The sequence below is a fragment of the Leptonychotes weddellii genome, chromosome 1 (genome assembly GCF_054177405.1).
Source record: "Leptonychotes weddellii isolate Sample4059 chromosome 1, ASM5417740v2, whole genome shotgun sequence".
Classification (NCBI taxonomy): domain Eukaryota; kingdom Metazoa; phylum Chordata; class Mammalia; order Carnivora; family Phocidae; genus Leptonychotes; species Leptonychotes weddellii.
Window position 1 is genome coordinate 47267820 of NC_138369.1, and position 15437 is coordinate 47283256.

Sequence of the window (15437 nt, forward strand, 5' to 3'; positions counted from 1 at the left end):
CTTAAAGGAACATGGTGTGGGCAGCTACTGCAGGAATTTCAGTAGTACCCCAGACAGAAGAGTTTCAGTGGTTGGCACTGGGGCTCAACTGCTTTCAAATGCTTTCCTACCAATGGGGGAAAAAGAAATAAACAGATAGGAATCATAAATAGTAACAAATAGAAATTCTAGAGCTGAATAGTACAATAATTGGAGTGAAAAAATCATTAGATGGGTTTAGCAGCAGATTGGAGCAGAAGAGTCAGTGATCTCAAAGATGGATCAATTAGAGTTATCTAGCCTGAGGAGCACAAAGAAAAAAGAATGAAGAAAAATTAATGGAGCCTAAGAGACCTATGGCAGGCCATCAAGCATACAGACATATCCATAACAGGAGTCTCAGAAGGACAGGAGAGAGAGGAGGGGAAGAAAGAATATTTGAAGAAATAATGACTAAAAGTGCCACAAATTTGATGAGAGACATGACTGTACACACTCAAGAAGCTTAATAAACTCCAAGGTGAATAAATGCAAAGAGAGCCACACTGAGACATATTATTATCAAACTGCCAAAAGACAAAGACAAAGAGAGAATCTTGAAAGCAGCAAGAGAAAAGAGACTCATTGTGTACATGGGATCCTTAATAAGGATAAGGACAATTTCTTATCACAAACCATGGAGGCCAGAAGGCACTGGGATGAAATATTTAAATAGCCAAAAAAAAAAAAAAAAAGCTATCAACTAAGAATTCTATATTGAGCAAAACTATCCTACAAAAATAGAGACGAAATTAAGACTTTCTAGATAAATAAAAGTTGAGGAGGTTCACCACTAGTCGACCTGCCCTACAAGAAATGCTAGGAGTACTTCAGGCTGATGTGAAAGGATACTAGATAGTAACTCAAAGCAATACAAGGAAAAAAAATACCAGTAAAGTAACTATATAAGTAAATATAAAACCAGTATTATTGTATTTTTGGTTTATAATTTCTCTTTTTTCCCCACCTAAGTTGAAAGACAAAGGCACAAAACACTAATTGCAAATCTATGTTAATGGCACACAATGCATATATAAAGATGTAATTTCTGATAACAACGTAGAGGAGGAAGGGTGAGCTGTTTAGCAGCAGAGTTTTGTGTACTATTAAGCCTAAGCTGGTATTAGTTGAAACTTGTTTGTTGTCAATTGTAATACTCAAATGTATTAGTTACTTGGGATTTCCATGATATCCAGACCACAGACTTGATAACCTGAATAACAGAAATTTATTCTCTCACAGTTCTGGAGGTTAGAAATCCAAAATCAAGGTGTTGACAGGGCCCAGCTTGTGGGGGTTTTAGAGAAGAATCCTTCCTTGCCTCTCCCTAGTTTCTGGTGGTTGCTAGGAATCTTTGGCATTACTTGGTTTATGGATGCACCATTCTAATCTCTGCCTCAGTCATCACATGGCCTTCTTCCCTCTTTGTGTGTTTCTGGCTTCTCGTCATTGGATTGGGCTCCACCCTAAGCCAATATGACTTAATCTTAATTAATTATATTTGCCAAGACCCTACTTCCAAATATGAACACATTTTGAGGTTCTAGGTGAATATAAATTTTGAGGAGACACTGTTCAACCCATTATACCAGGGTAACCACTAAAAAATAACTAAAAAATATGGAATAAAGAAAATGAGAAGGAATAAAAATGGCATAGTATAAAAAAAAATCAGTTCAACACAAAAGAAGGTAATAATATAGGAACTCAAGAACAAAAAAAGATATGACATATAGAAAATGAATAGTAAAGTGACAGAATCAAGCCCTTCCATATCAGCAGTTACATTAAATAAAAATGGATTAAATTCTCCAACAAAAAGGCAGAGATTGACAGAATGGATTTTTTTTTTTTTTAAAGATCCAGCTATATGCTGTCTACAAAGAAGCTTACTTTAGATCCAAAGACACAACTAGGTTGAAAGTCAGATGATGGAAAAAAGATATTGCCTGTAACTATTCCATGCAAATTCCATGCAAAAAGACAGCAAAGGTGGTTATACTGATATCAGAGACAACAGACTTTAAAAATTTTTACAAGAGACAAAGAAGAACATTATATATTGAGAAAATGGTCAATACCTCAAGAAGATACACCAATTATAGACATATACACACCTAACAACAGAGCCCCAAAACATATGAAGCAAAAATTTATAGGATTAAAAAAAGAAATAGTTCTACAATAGAAGTTGGGACACTTCACTACCTTACTTTTAATCATGGATAGAACAACTACACAGAAGATCAATAAAGAAAATAGAGAATTTGAACAACACTATAAACCAACTAGACCTAACAGAACACTCCACCCAACAGTAGCAGAGTACACATTCTTTTTGAGTCCACAGGACCATTCTCTGGTAGAGACAATATGTTAGGCCACAAAACAAGTCTCAATAAATTTTAAAAGATTGGAATCTTAGAAAGTACCTTCTCTGACAACAGAATGAAACAAGAAATCAATGGCAGAAGGAAATTTGGAAAATTCTCAGATAGGTGCAAATTAAACAATACACCTTTAAACAACCAATGGATAGAGAAGCAATCAAAAGGGAAATTAGAAAATAGTTGAAGGTGTGAAAACAAAAATACAATATATCGAAACTTATGGGATAAGGCACGGGAATGAGGTCAGAGTGCAGAGTCCAAGGGAGAAGCCACAGAGGCCGGGATGGCTGCTGACATCTGGCCTGGGTCAGTGAGGAGCCCTGGGGATCTGGCCCAGTCTGGTGCTTGCACCTACATTCAGGGCAGACCTGGCAGGTTTTCTATCAGGTGTTCTACTGTAATAATGCTGGAGTTAGGAAGTCTCCATTTCTTTGCTCCAAACCAGAAGACTTTGTTCCCTGCATACAGAGTAGGAGTAAGGTTGGTTAGAAACTGGCTGGTGTTTAAAACTGAAGATTGTCATGACTGTTTAACATAAGCTCTATTCTGAAGTAAAACTAATTGTCTTGGGAATACCAAGTCAGTTTCATTCTGAGTGCTCAAAAATCATCCCCACAGGAACACAAATACTGGTAACCCAAATTTGCTTTCGGAACCATGAAAACTTTGCTCATTTTTGACTTTGACAATACAATCATAGATGACAATAGTGACACCTGGATTGTACAGTGCACTCCAGAGAAAAAGCTTCTACAAAATTCTTATGAAAAAGGATTTGGGGCAGAATTTATGGGCAGAATCTTTAAGTATTTGGAAGATGCAGGTGTAAGAGAAGATGAAGTGAAAAGAGAAGTGACATCAATACCTTTATCTCTAAGGATGGTGGAACAAGGATAGAACAAGAAAGAACAAGGATAAATTTGACTGCATCAATATTTCAGATTCAAATTCAGTCTCCATAGATTGGGTTTTAAGAGCTACTAGTTTTCATGATGTGTTTGATAAAGTGTTTACAAATCCAGCAGCTTTTGATAGCAATGATCATCTCACTGTGAAAAATTATCATGCTCACTCTTGCAATAGGTACCCAGAGAATCTTTGCAAAAATGTAGTTTTGGTAGAATTTGTAGATTCAGTTACAACAGTTACAACTTATAGATTATACACAAATTGTTTATATAAGTGATGGTGGAAATGATGTCTGTCCAGTAACTTTTTAAAAGAAGAATGATGTTGCCATGCCATAGAAAGGATATACTTTATAGAAAACTCTTTTCATAAAATGTCTCAAAATCTTGAACCTATGGAATAATCTTCTATTGTAGTTTGGTCTTCAGATGTTGAAATAATTTCTCATTTACAATTTCTAATAAAGGAGTAATATGCCAACAACAACAACAAAGTCATGGGACAATGTGAAAGCAGCTCAGGAAGAAATTTATAGCTATAAATAAAACATTAAAAGAGAAGAAAGATCTCAAATCAATAACCATAATTTCCACCTTAAGGAACTAGAAAAAGAAGAGCAAACTAAAGTTAAAGCTAGCAGAAGAGAGGGAATAATAAAGATTATAAGAAAGAGAAATAGAATAGAGAACAGAAAAACACTAGAAAGAACCAACAAAACCAAAAGTAGTTTCTTTGAAAAGAGCAACAAAAAATTGAGAAACCTTTAGCTAGACTGACTCAGAAAAAAAGGAAAATTCAAATTCCTAAAATCAGAAAGTGGAGACTTTACTACTGACTTCACAGAAATTTTAAAAAAATATATATCATAAGAGATGTATATCAACAATTGTATATCTACAAGTGAGATAGTCTAGTTGAAAAAAAAATTCCTAGAAACACGCAAAGGGAAGTTGCAGGATACAAGATCAACACACAGAAATCAGTTGCCCCTCATGAACATGGGATGTCTTTCCATTTATCTCAGTCTTCTTTAATTTATCTCAACAGTATTTTGTAGTTTTCGGTGTACAAGTCTGACACCTCCTTGGTTAAATTTATTCCAAAGTATTTTATTCTTTTTTTTTTTTTAAAGATTTTATTTATTTGACAGAGAGAGACACAGCGAGAGAGGGAACACAAGCAGGGGGAGTGGGAGAGGGAGAAGCAGGCTCCCCGCAGAGCAGGGAGCCCGATGCGGGGCTCGATCCCAGGACCCTGGGATCATGACCTGAGCCGAAGGCAGACGCTTAACGACTGAGCCACCCAGGCGCCCTGTATTTTATTCTTTTTGATGCTATTGTAAATGACATCATTTCCTTTTGTTCATTGCTTTTTTATGTTACTGCTGTTCATACAACATTTCAGATCATTTATTGCTAGTATTCATGGATTGGAAGACTTAATCTTGTTCATGGCAAAATGCCCCACAGTGACCTACAGTTTCAATGCAATTCATATCAAAATTTCATCATTCTTTTTTGCAAAAACAGAAAATTTGATTTTAAAAATAATACAGACTTGCACAGGACCCCAAATAACCAAAATAATCTTGAAAAAAGAACAAAGTTGAAAGAGTCAAACTTCCTAATTTCAACATTTCACTACAAAGCTACAATAATCAAAACACTATGGCACTGACATACAGATGAATAGAATAGAATTGAGGGTCTAAAAATAAAGTCACATATCAATGATTAACTGATCTTCAACAACGGTGCCAAGACCATTCAAAGGTGAAAGAATAGCCTCAAGAAATAGAGGTGGGACAACTGGGTATCACATGAGAAAGGATGGAGTTGGATCCTGATCTCACACCATACGCAAAAATCAACTGAAAATGGATCAAAGACCTAAATGTAAGATCTATAACTATAAAACTCTTAGAAGACAATATAGGCATAAGAATGGTTTCTTAGATATGAAACCCAAAGCACAAGGAAGAAAAAAAAAAAAAAAGAAAAATTGGACTCCATAAAAATTGAAAACTTCTATACATCAAAGGATACTATCAAGAGAATTAAAAAACACCCCACAGGATAGAAAAAAAATTTGCAAATAATTTATCCGATAAAGATCTAGTATCTATAATATATAAACAATTCTTGCAACTCATTAAGTAATGGACAATCAAATAAATGGGCAAAGGACTTGAATACACATTTCTACAAAGAAGATATACCAGGAAAGCATATGAAGATGCTTGAAATCATTAGTTATTAGGAAAACCATTCAAAACCACAATGAGATATTACTTTACATCCACTAGAATGGCTGGAATTTAAAAATTGGAAAATATCAAGTGTAGTCAAGAATGTGGAGAATCTGGAACTCTCACACATTGTGGGTGGGAATATAAAATGGTAGAGCCACTGGGGAAAACATTTTGGAGGACTCTCAATAAGTTAAACATAGAATTACCATATGACCTGGTAATTCCACTCCTACATATAGACCCAAAAGAATTGAAAACAGGTGTGCAAACAAAACTTATAAGAATGTGCATAGCAGCATTATTCACAATAGCCAAATGGTGGGAAAAACCTAATGTCCATAAACAAATGAATGGATTAGAAAAAAGTGGAACATCCATAAAATAGAATATTATTCAGCCACAAAAAGGAAATTCTGAGATGTGCTATAATATGTATAACCCTTGAAAACATTATGCTCAGTGAAAGAAGCCAGATACAAAAGGCCACATATTGTAGGATTTATAAGATGTCCAGAAGAGGGGGCGCCTGGGTGGCTCAGTAGTTAAGCGTCTGCCTTCAGCTCAGGTCATGATCCCAGAGTCCTGCGTGTTTTCCCTCTCTTGCTGTGTCTCTCTCTGTCAAATAAATAAACAAAAAATCTTTAAAAAAAAGATGTCCAGAAGAGGCAAATCAAAAGAGACAAAAATCAGATTGGTGGTTGCCAGGGCTAGGGTAGGGGAAACAGAAAGTGACTGCTGAATGGGCATAGGGTTTTCTTTTGGGGTGATGAAAAATTTGTGGAACTTGAGACAAGTGATGGAAGCATCACTGTAAATGCACTAACTGCCACTACATTGTATATATTAAAAGGATTTAATTTCCATTATGTGAATTTCACCCCAATAAAAAAAGGAGGCACTGATGTATATCACAATGTGGATGAACCTTGAAAACATAATGGTGAGTGAAAGAAGCCAGATACAAAAGGCCACACGCTGCATGATCCCATTTATATGAACTATCTGGAACAGGCAAATGCAAAGAGGCAAAAAGCAGGTTAGTGGTTGCCGGGAACTGTGGGGGAGGGGGAAATGGGGAGCATCTGCTTAACAGACATGGGGTTTGCTTTCAGGGTGATGAAAAAGTCACAGAACTAGATTGTGGAGATGGCTGCACAGCATTGTGAATGTTGTTCAATTATACACTTTAAAATGGTCAAAATGAGAAATTTTATGTGATGTACATTTTTCCATATTAAAAAAAAAATGTGTACCTCACAGAGTATTTCTGAGTGCTCCACCAATTCCTAAAGGAACAGTGCTGAGCACAGTGATTAGGTTTGTTTTTAATGTGATGAGTCTGTGCATAGGAAAAAAGGCTTTGAGGGATGTTTGATGGGATAATCAGCAGTTGTGGGAAGACATCTGGGAGATGCTGACAATGAAGGGAATGAAACACAAATGAAATGCATACTGGGATGGTTCTGGAGTCTGGTGCAAAGAGCAAACCAATCAGGGCTAGCAGCTTTCTGGCACTTCAGGGGCAGATAGGCCATTTCTACCTGAGAGCTTTGCCCAGCCATCTTCATGAGACCGGAAGTAACTGCTGAGCCCAGAAAATGTCTTCCAAACATTTTTCTCTGCTTGCAAGGGATCCAACAGCTACACATCAGCTTTGGCCATTGGAACACAGTAACACAGAATTTCTCCTTCAAGATCACTGGGTCCAACTTCTTCCGCTTATAATGAAGGCAGGTAAGGCCGAGAAAGATGAAGTGAACTGTGCAGGGTCACCAAGAAGAACTAGGCCTAGAACCTAGCCTCCTGGGACTCGCAAAGAGGAAATGCGTTGATGGCCAGGATGTGGTCACTGCGTGTGAGTCAAGCATGCCAGTAGCAGGGCCTGCAGGTTTGGGGTTGTCCCACCCAGGGGGACCTTGGGATTCTGGGACAGGGGAGAGAACGAAAGCTGTGTTCTAGCCCACCCACTCTGGTCCTGCTGATAGCAACAGAATTCACAGACACAGCTTCTCGAGCTCAGGGAGATGATCCTACTCAAGGCAATGAAGAATCAGAAAAGGGGTAAGGGAGAGCCCATGATCCCCAGCAACCAGCAGTTACCCTGGAAGGAGTTTGCTGTGTTCAATATCACAGGGCTCCCTGGAAGCAGGGCCGAACGGAGTGTGATGAATGGATTCATTTACGGTCAGAGAAACAATAGGACTCCTTTGACAAGGCGCTTAAATTCTGAATTCCCAGTTCAGTTGGAGAGGAGGCCAAATGAAGTGAGGGGGGGCTACTGCTGGGCAGCCTGTTTGACAGTTCAGAGAGCTCCCTCTCCTCCAAAGGTGTGGGACACTGAGTACCCAGTGGTTTTATTATTAAACAAGGCCCCCTTCCATCCCCCTCTCCTGCTCTCTGCCGCAGGAAACAATCCTGGAAGGCATAACAATTGTGCCAGGAGGAGGGCCCTAAATAGAGGTGAAGCGGCCCTGAATCCAGGCCTGGCTCTGCCACCAAATTCCTTTCGTGACACTGAAGTGAGTGACACCATCCATTACTACAAGGAAGGGACAGGGATGTCTGGCTTAGTGGCTCCTCTTTGATGTCTTATCCGACTCAGACTGCAGAACCCGGAATAAGTGCTTCACCCTCTCTGGCCTCAGAGCCTTGCTGCCAAATGGGCTGGGCATCTGGTCCAGCTCTGCTGCCTGTTGGGGAGTGGGTGACAGGACCCCTGCAAGGAACACAGGTGTCCAAGGTGACTTCCTGATGCATTGCTTCCCACCCAGGCCTTCCCCAAAGGGAACCCTCTCTGACCTGGACAAACGCCTAATATCCTGGAGAACCTGTCACCAGGCTTCTCCGGTCAGCGGAAAAGCCAAAGTAAATACTTAGGCTTATTTAGGCCTGGGTATTTTCTGGGGCTGAGTGGCTGGGGAGAAGGGACAGCAGTAAATAAAAGGATACTACACAAAGGAGGACCCATCATAGAAGGCATAATGGAACTTGATGATCTTCTTGGATACCTTCCACTCCTGAGAATGCCGGACGAAGTGAGGATGGTGGTGGGCAGGGGGCTGGTGAACGGTGGAAGTGGAAGTCTGAGCACCTGGAGGGTTAGGGTGGTGGGAGCTTGGGCTCTGAGCGTCCCCTTTCGGGGCTGACATTAGATGAGAGGGCACCTTTGCCCTGTAGTTGCGAAAGATCAGGGGGCAGGAAAAATTCCTCCCTTTCCACAAGGCCCTTTCGGCTTGTCTGCAGGGAAGGAGACCAACATATCTTCTAAGAAGTCACTTGGCTCTTAGTCACCAGGGACACTCTCTCTAGAGCCCCGGCCCGGTTCCCAAGACTCCCATCCCATTTCCCTGTCCCCAGAGTACCTCTGCCCACCCCATTCCCCCTTGCCCTTAAAGCCAGGAATTTTAGGAAGAACTGGGAAGGTCCCAGTACCCCTCTGAAACTAGTCCTTTCCTAACTTTCATCTTCAGCAATGGGGTGAGGACCCATGGAGTGGGACTGAGTACAGAAGGGGGACATGGTGGGGGGAGCTGGAGGCTCTGCTCACTCCCCACTCCTGAGGTTACAAGGAAAGAACTTCCTTCCAGAATATCACAGTAAGGGGCAAGCTGGGCGGCTTCCCTCCTCCTGTGTTCTGTAGCTGTATTAATAGCTCAGGGGAGCCCAAGACTTATGCCTTAAATGGGGCTAGGTTTTAAATCCTTTATGGCCCATGGTCTGAGTCTTTGGAGAAATACAGACTAACTTACTAGGACTCGTGGGACCCAGAATCATAGATATCATTAATCACCCATGTCAATGGTTTGTTTTTGCTCTGAAAGGATTTTTGCTGCTGCTATTGTTATAGGAAGACATCTGACAAATTATGTTAAGAAATAAATATTCAGAGCACAAAGCCTTAAAAGTGTAAGGAGCCCTGCAAAGGGTGAGGAGGCAAAGATCAGTGCCCTGGTGTCAGGTCCACCAAACTGTGGGACCTCTGGCAATGGCTTACCCATCTGCTTGGGCTGCCTCAGTTTCCTCATCCGCAAAATGGGCCTACCCCCTCTTCCTCATCAGGTTGTAGTAAGGACTGAAAAGGACTGTGAGTGGGGAGAGACTGGGGATGGGAGCACGTGTGAGGGATGGCCAGGACCCCTGTCACTGTCGTTGGGGGCACTGGGTAGCCAGCGCTTCCTGGCACCACTCAGACACCTCTGTGAATTCCCCTTCATGCACACACAGGTAGCTGGTGGCCATACCCAATTCTTGCATCTGCCCCCAACCACTGAGGCACTCACATATGGCGACACATCTCCTGCAGCTTCTCCCGGGCCTCAGGGCAGGGGTCACTGAACTCTACACTGTCGGAGGCAGAGATTCCGGCTCCTCGTTGGAAGGACGGCATGGTTATGTCTTCTACGTTTTTTGATTTGCCTGTGGTTGGAGAGGAAGAGGTTAGGGAGGAGTTTTAGAGAATGGCTTCTTAAGACATCATGCTCATGTGGAGATGAGGTGGCAGGGAGAGCAGGAGAGCAGCATCTTCTGACGGTCAAAATAATTGGGGGCATCATTCATGGTTCCCAGGGACAAGAGTTCCTGGCAGGTCACTTGTAACACAGAGACAACGCTCTGCAAGTCAACTAAGCATGCATAAGGAACAGACATGTGCAGAGTGACGAACCCAGCCGTGTTTCCCCAGGATGGTCCGCATATGTGACTGTCATAGATGCTGAAGGGATTCCCTTCTCACACTTCTGAATAAAGATAAAGTCTCAGGGCCACCTGGGTGGCTCAGTCGGTTGTGTCGGACTGTTGATTTTGGCTCAGGTCATGATCTCAGGGTCGTAAGATTGAGCCCCACATCAAGCTCCGTGCTGCGTGTAGAGCCTGCTTGAGATTCTCTCTCTCAGAGCTCCTGGGTGGTGCAGTCAGTCAAGCAACCGACTCTTGATTTTGGCTGAGGTCATGATCTCAGGGTTGTGGGATCGAGCCCCATGTGGAGCCCTGCATCAGACTCTGCACTCAGTGGGGAGTCTGCTTCTTTCCCTCTGCCCATCCCCCACTCCCCCCCACTCTCTCTCTCTCAAAAAAAAAAAGAAGACAGAATGTCTCAGTTCCAACTCAATCAACTGTAACACTTCTCTGATGTTGGCTAATCTCAGGCCTTCTGTGGAAGATAGCGTATATTGACTGAGACTTGGATTGAAATTTTTTTTTTTACATATTGTGGTAAAATACACATCACAAAAATTTACCAGCCTTACCATTTTTACTGTGGATGGCTCCATGGTATTAAATACATTCACATTGTTGTGCAACCATCCCCACCATCTATCTCTATAAACTCTTTTTCATCTTCTAAAGTTAAAATTCTTACCCATTAAACAATAACTTCCCAGTCTCCACTCCCCCCAGCCTCCAGCAACCACCACTCTACTTTCTGTCTCTATGAGTCCGACTACTCTTAAGTACCTCATCTAAGAAGAGGCATTTAGTATTTGTCTTTTTGTGACTGGCTTGTTTCATTTAGCATAATGTGCTCAAGATTCCTCCATATTATAGCATGTGTCAGAATTTAAGGCTGAGTAATATTCCATTGTGTGGATAGATCACATTTTCTTTACCCATTCATCCACTGATCGATACTTGGGTTGCTTCCATGGTTTAGCTATTGTGCGTATGCTGCTATGAACATGGGTATGCACTTACCTCATTGAGACCCTGCTTTCAATTCTTTTGAGTATATACCCAAAAGTGGAATTACTGGATTATATGGTAATTCCATTTTTAATTTTTTGAGGAAATGCCATACAGTTTTCCATAACAGCGACACCATTTTGCATTCCCACCCACAGTGCACAAGGGTTCCAGTATCTCCATATCCTTTCCAACTCTTGTTTTCTTGTGTTTTGTTTGTTGTTTGTTGTTGTTGTTGTTTTTATATAGTAGACATCCTACTGGGGATGAGGGAGTATCTCACTGCAGTTTTTGATTTGCATTTCCCTAATGATGAGGGATACTGAACATTTTTTCATATGCTTGTTGATCGTCTGTATATCTCCCTTGGAAAAAAGTCCATTCAAGTCCTATGCCCATTTTTGAGTCAGGTTGTTTGTTTTTTCTGTTGTTGCGTTTTTAGAAGTTCTCTATATAGTCTGAATTATAATTATCAGATATATGATTTGCAAATATTTTCTCCCATTCTACCTTTTTACTCTATGGATAGTGTCTTTTGATGTACAAAATTTAACATTTTTCACAAAGCCCAATTTGCCTATTTTCTTGTTGCTGTACCATACCAAGAAATCATTGCCAAATCCAGTGTCATGAAGTTTTGCCTATGTTTTCTTCTAAGAATTTTATTGTCGTAGGTCTTGTACTTAGTTCCTTGATCCGTTTTGAGTTAATTTTTATATATGGTATTAGGTAAGTGTCCAAATTCATTCATTTGCATGTGGAAATCCAGTTTTCCCAGTGCTATTCATTGAAAAGACTGAATGCCCCATTGAATGGTCTTGGCATCCTTGTCAAAAGTCATTTGACCATATATACAAAGATTTATTCCTGGGGACTCTCTTCTATTCTGTTGGTCTATATGTCTGTCTTTATGCCAATACAATACTGTTTTGATTACTGTATCTTTGTAGTAAGTTGTGAAATCAGGAAATGTGAGTCCTCCAATTTTGTTCTTTTTCAAGATTGTTTTGGTTCTTCAGGGGTCCCTTGAGATTCCATATGAATTTTAAGATGAATTTTTCTATTTCTGCAAAAAATGTCATTGGAATTTTGATAGGGATTGCTTTGAATCTGTAGATCACTCTGGATAGTATTAACATTTTAACAATTTTAACTCTTTCAGTTCATAAACATAGGATATGTTTCCATTTATTTATTTCTTCATTTACTTCCAGCAATGCTTTGTAGTTTTTATTGTGCAAGTCTTTCATTTCCTTGGTTAAGTTAATTCCTAAATATTTTGCTCTTTTTTCCGCTATTGTAAATGGAATTGTTTTTGTAATTTCCTTTTCAGAGCATTCATTGTTTGTATATGGAAATGAACTGATTTGTGTGGTGTTGTATCCTGCTACTTTGATGAATTCATTTATTCTAACAGGTTTTGTTTTTTTTTTGTATGGAATCTTTATGGTTTTCTGTATACAAGATCATATTATCTGCAAACAGATAAATTTAATTCTTCCTTTCCAATTTGAGTGCCTTTTATTCCTTTTCTTGGTCAATCTTGCTTTGGCTAGGACTTCCAGTTCTATATTGAATAGAAGGGGTGAAAGTGGGCATCTTTGCCTTGTTCTTAATCTTGTAAGAAAAGCTTTCAGTCTTCCACTATTGAGTATGATTTTTGCTTTGTGTTTTTCATATATGACTTTTACCATGTGAAGGTAGTTTACTTCTATTCCTACTTCACTGAGTGTTTTTTATCATGAAAGGGTGTTGAATTGTCAAGTGCTTTTTCTGCATCAGTTGACATGATCATGTGGTTTTCCCCTTCATTCTGTGATTGAGTTTTGTGTGTTGAACCACCCTTGCATTCCAAGAATAAATCCTGCTTGGTGTCATGGTGTATAATCCCTAATGTGCTGTTGAATTCTGTTGTTAGCATTTTGTTGAAGATTTTTGCATCAATGTTCATAAAGGATATTGTCTGTGGTTTTCTTTTGTTGTAATGCCTTTGTCTGGTGCTGGCCTCACAGAATGAGTTGGGAAGTGTTCCCTCTTTTTTTTTTTTGGAAAAGGTGAGTATGATTGTAATCAGTTCTTTAAATGTTTGGTAGAATTCACCACTGAAGCCATCAAATCTAGGGCTTCTCTTTGTTGGGAGACTTTTTTTTTTAAGATTTAGTTATTTATTTTAGAGAATGTATGAACGAGGGGAGCAGCAGAAAGAGAGGGAGACAAGCAGACTCCTGGCCAAGCTGGGAGCCCAATGCGGGGCTCAACAGCAGGATTCTGAGATCATGACCCAAGCTGAAACCAAGAGTCGGATGCTCAACTGACTGAGCCACCCAGGTGCCCCTTTGTTGGGAGATTTTTGGTTACCGATTTAATCTATAGGTCTATCAAAATTTTCTACTTCTTTCTGATTTAGTTTGGGTAGGTTTTGTGTTTCTAGGAATCTGTCCATTTCATGCAAGTTATGCAATTTGTTCATGTACAATTGTTCATTGTACTCTATCATAATCTTTTTCATTTTTGTAGAATAATCAGTGATAGAGTACCCACTTTCAATTTGTTTTAGTAATCTGAGTCTTATCGCTTTTTTCTTAGTTGATCTAGCTAAAAGTTTATCAATTGTGTTGATCTTTTCAAAGAATCAATTTTTAATTTCAGTTATTTTTTAATTCTCTCATTTCTCTCTGTGCTAATCTTTATTCTTTCCTTTTCTAGCTTTGGTTTTAATTTCTTCTTCTTTTTCTAGTTCCATAAGTTGTAAATTTAGGTTTTTTGATGTGATATCCTTATCTTTTAATGTAATCATTTGTGACTATAAATTCCCCCCCTCCTTTAGTACTATTTCTGCTGCATCCTGTAAGTTTTGGTATATGATGTTCTCATTTTCATTCATCTCTAATTTCTAATTTCCCTTGTGATTTCTTCTTTAATGTGTTGGTTGTTTAAGAATGTTATTTACAGGGCACCTGGGTGACTCAGTCAGTTAAGCATCTGACTCTTCATTTTCGCTCAGGTCATGATCTCAGGGCCATGAGATTGAGCCCCTTGTCAGGCTCTACACTCAGCGCAAGTCTGCTTAAAATTCTCTCTCCCACTCCCTCTCCCCCTGCTCTCTCTCTCTCTCTCAAAATAAATAAATAAAGAATGTATTATTTACTTCCCACAATTTTGTGATTTTTTTCTAATTTTCCTTCTGTTATTGCCTTCTAACTTCATCCCATTGTGGTCAGAAAAGATACTTTGTATGATATCTATCTTTTTTAATTGGTTGAGACAATCTGTGGCCTGACATATGGCCTATCCTGAAAAATGACCCATGTGCACTTGAGAAGAATGTGTATTGTTTTTGTTGTTTTCTAATTGGTTTATCATGTTATTTAAGTCCTCTATTTCCTTACTAATCTCCTGCCTGGTTGTTTTCCCATTACTGTGAGTAGGGTATTGAAATTTCCAAACATTATTGTAGAACTGTCTGTCTTTTATCTGTCAGTTTTTGCTTCAGATATACATTTTTTTGCTTCAGATATTCTTATGGTCTGTCATTAGGTGCTAAACACTTATATTATCTCCTTGTTGTACTGGAACTTTTATTAATACACAGTGTGCTTTTTCTCCTGTAACTTTTTTTGATTTAAAGTCTATTTTGTCTGATACTAGTATTGCTACCCCTACTCTCTTTGGTTACTCTTTGCATAGCATATCTTTTTCCATCCTTCCTTTTTAAAAAAATTTTAATTCAATTAACCAATATATAGAACATCATCAGTTTCAGATTTTTTCCCATCCTTTCACCTTCAACCTGTTTGAGTCTTTGGAACTCAAGTGAATCTCTTATAGACAGCATATTGTTGGATCATGTGTTCTTATTCATTCTGCCAATCTCTGTCTTTTGATTGGAGATTTTAATCCATTCACATTTAAAGTAATTACTGATGAGGGACTTCTGTCATTGTACTTTTTGTTTACTATATGCCTTATGGCTTTTGTCCCTCATATCATTCAATACTGTTTTCTTTATATTGATTGTCATAAAAGGTTTAAATTCCTTTCTCATTTGCTTTTTTATATATTCTATAGCTATTTTCTTTGTGGTTACCTTGGGGATACAATGGAGATTACATTTAACATCCTAAAGTTCTAGCACTCTAATTTGAATTTTTACCAGCTTAATTTCAGTAACACACAAAAACTCTCCTCTT

General features: G+C 39.2%; 1 pseudogene; it reads left to right on the top strand.

The window, feature by feature from the left end:
• Positions 1-3065: 3065 nt before the first annotated feature.
• LOC102743173 (pyridoxal phosphate phosphatase PHOSPHO2-like) lies at positions 3066-3789 on the top strand (annotated as a pseudogene).
• Positions 3790-15437: the final 11648 nt, after the last annotated feature.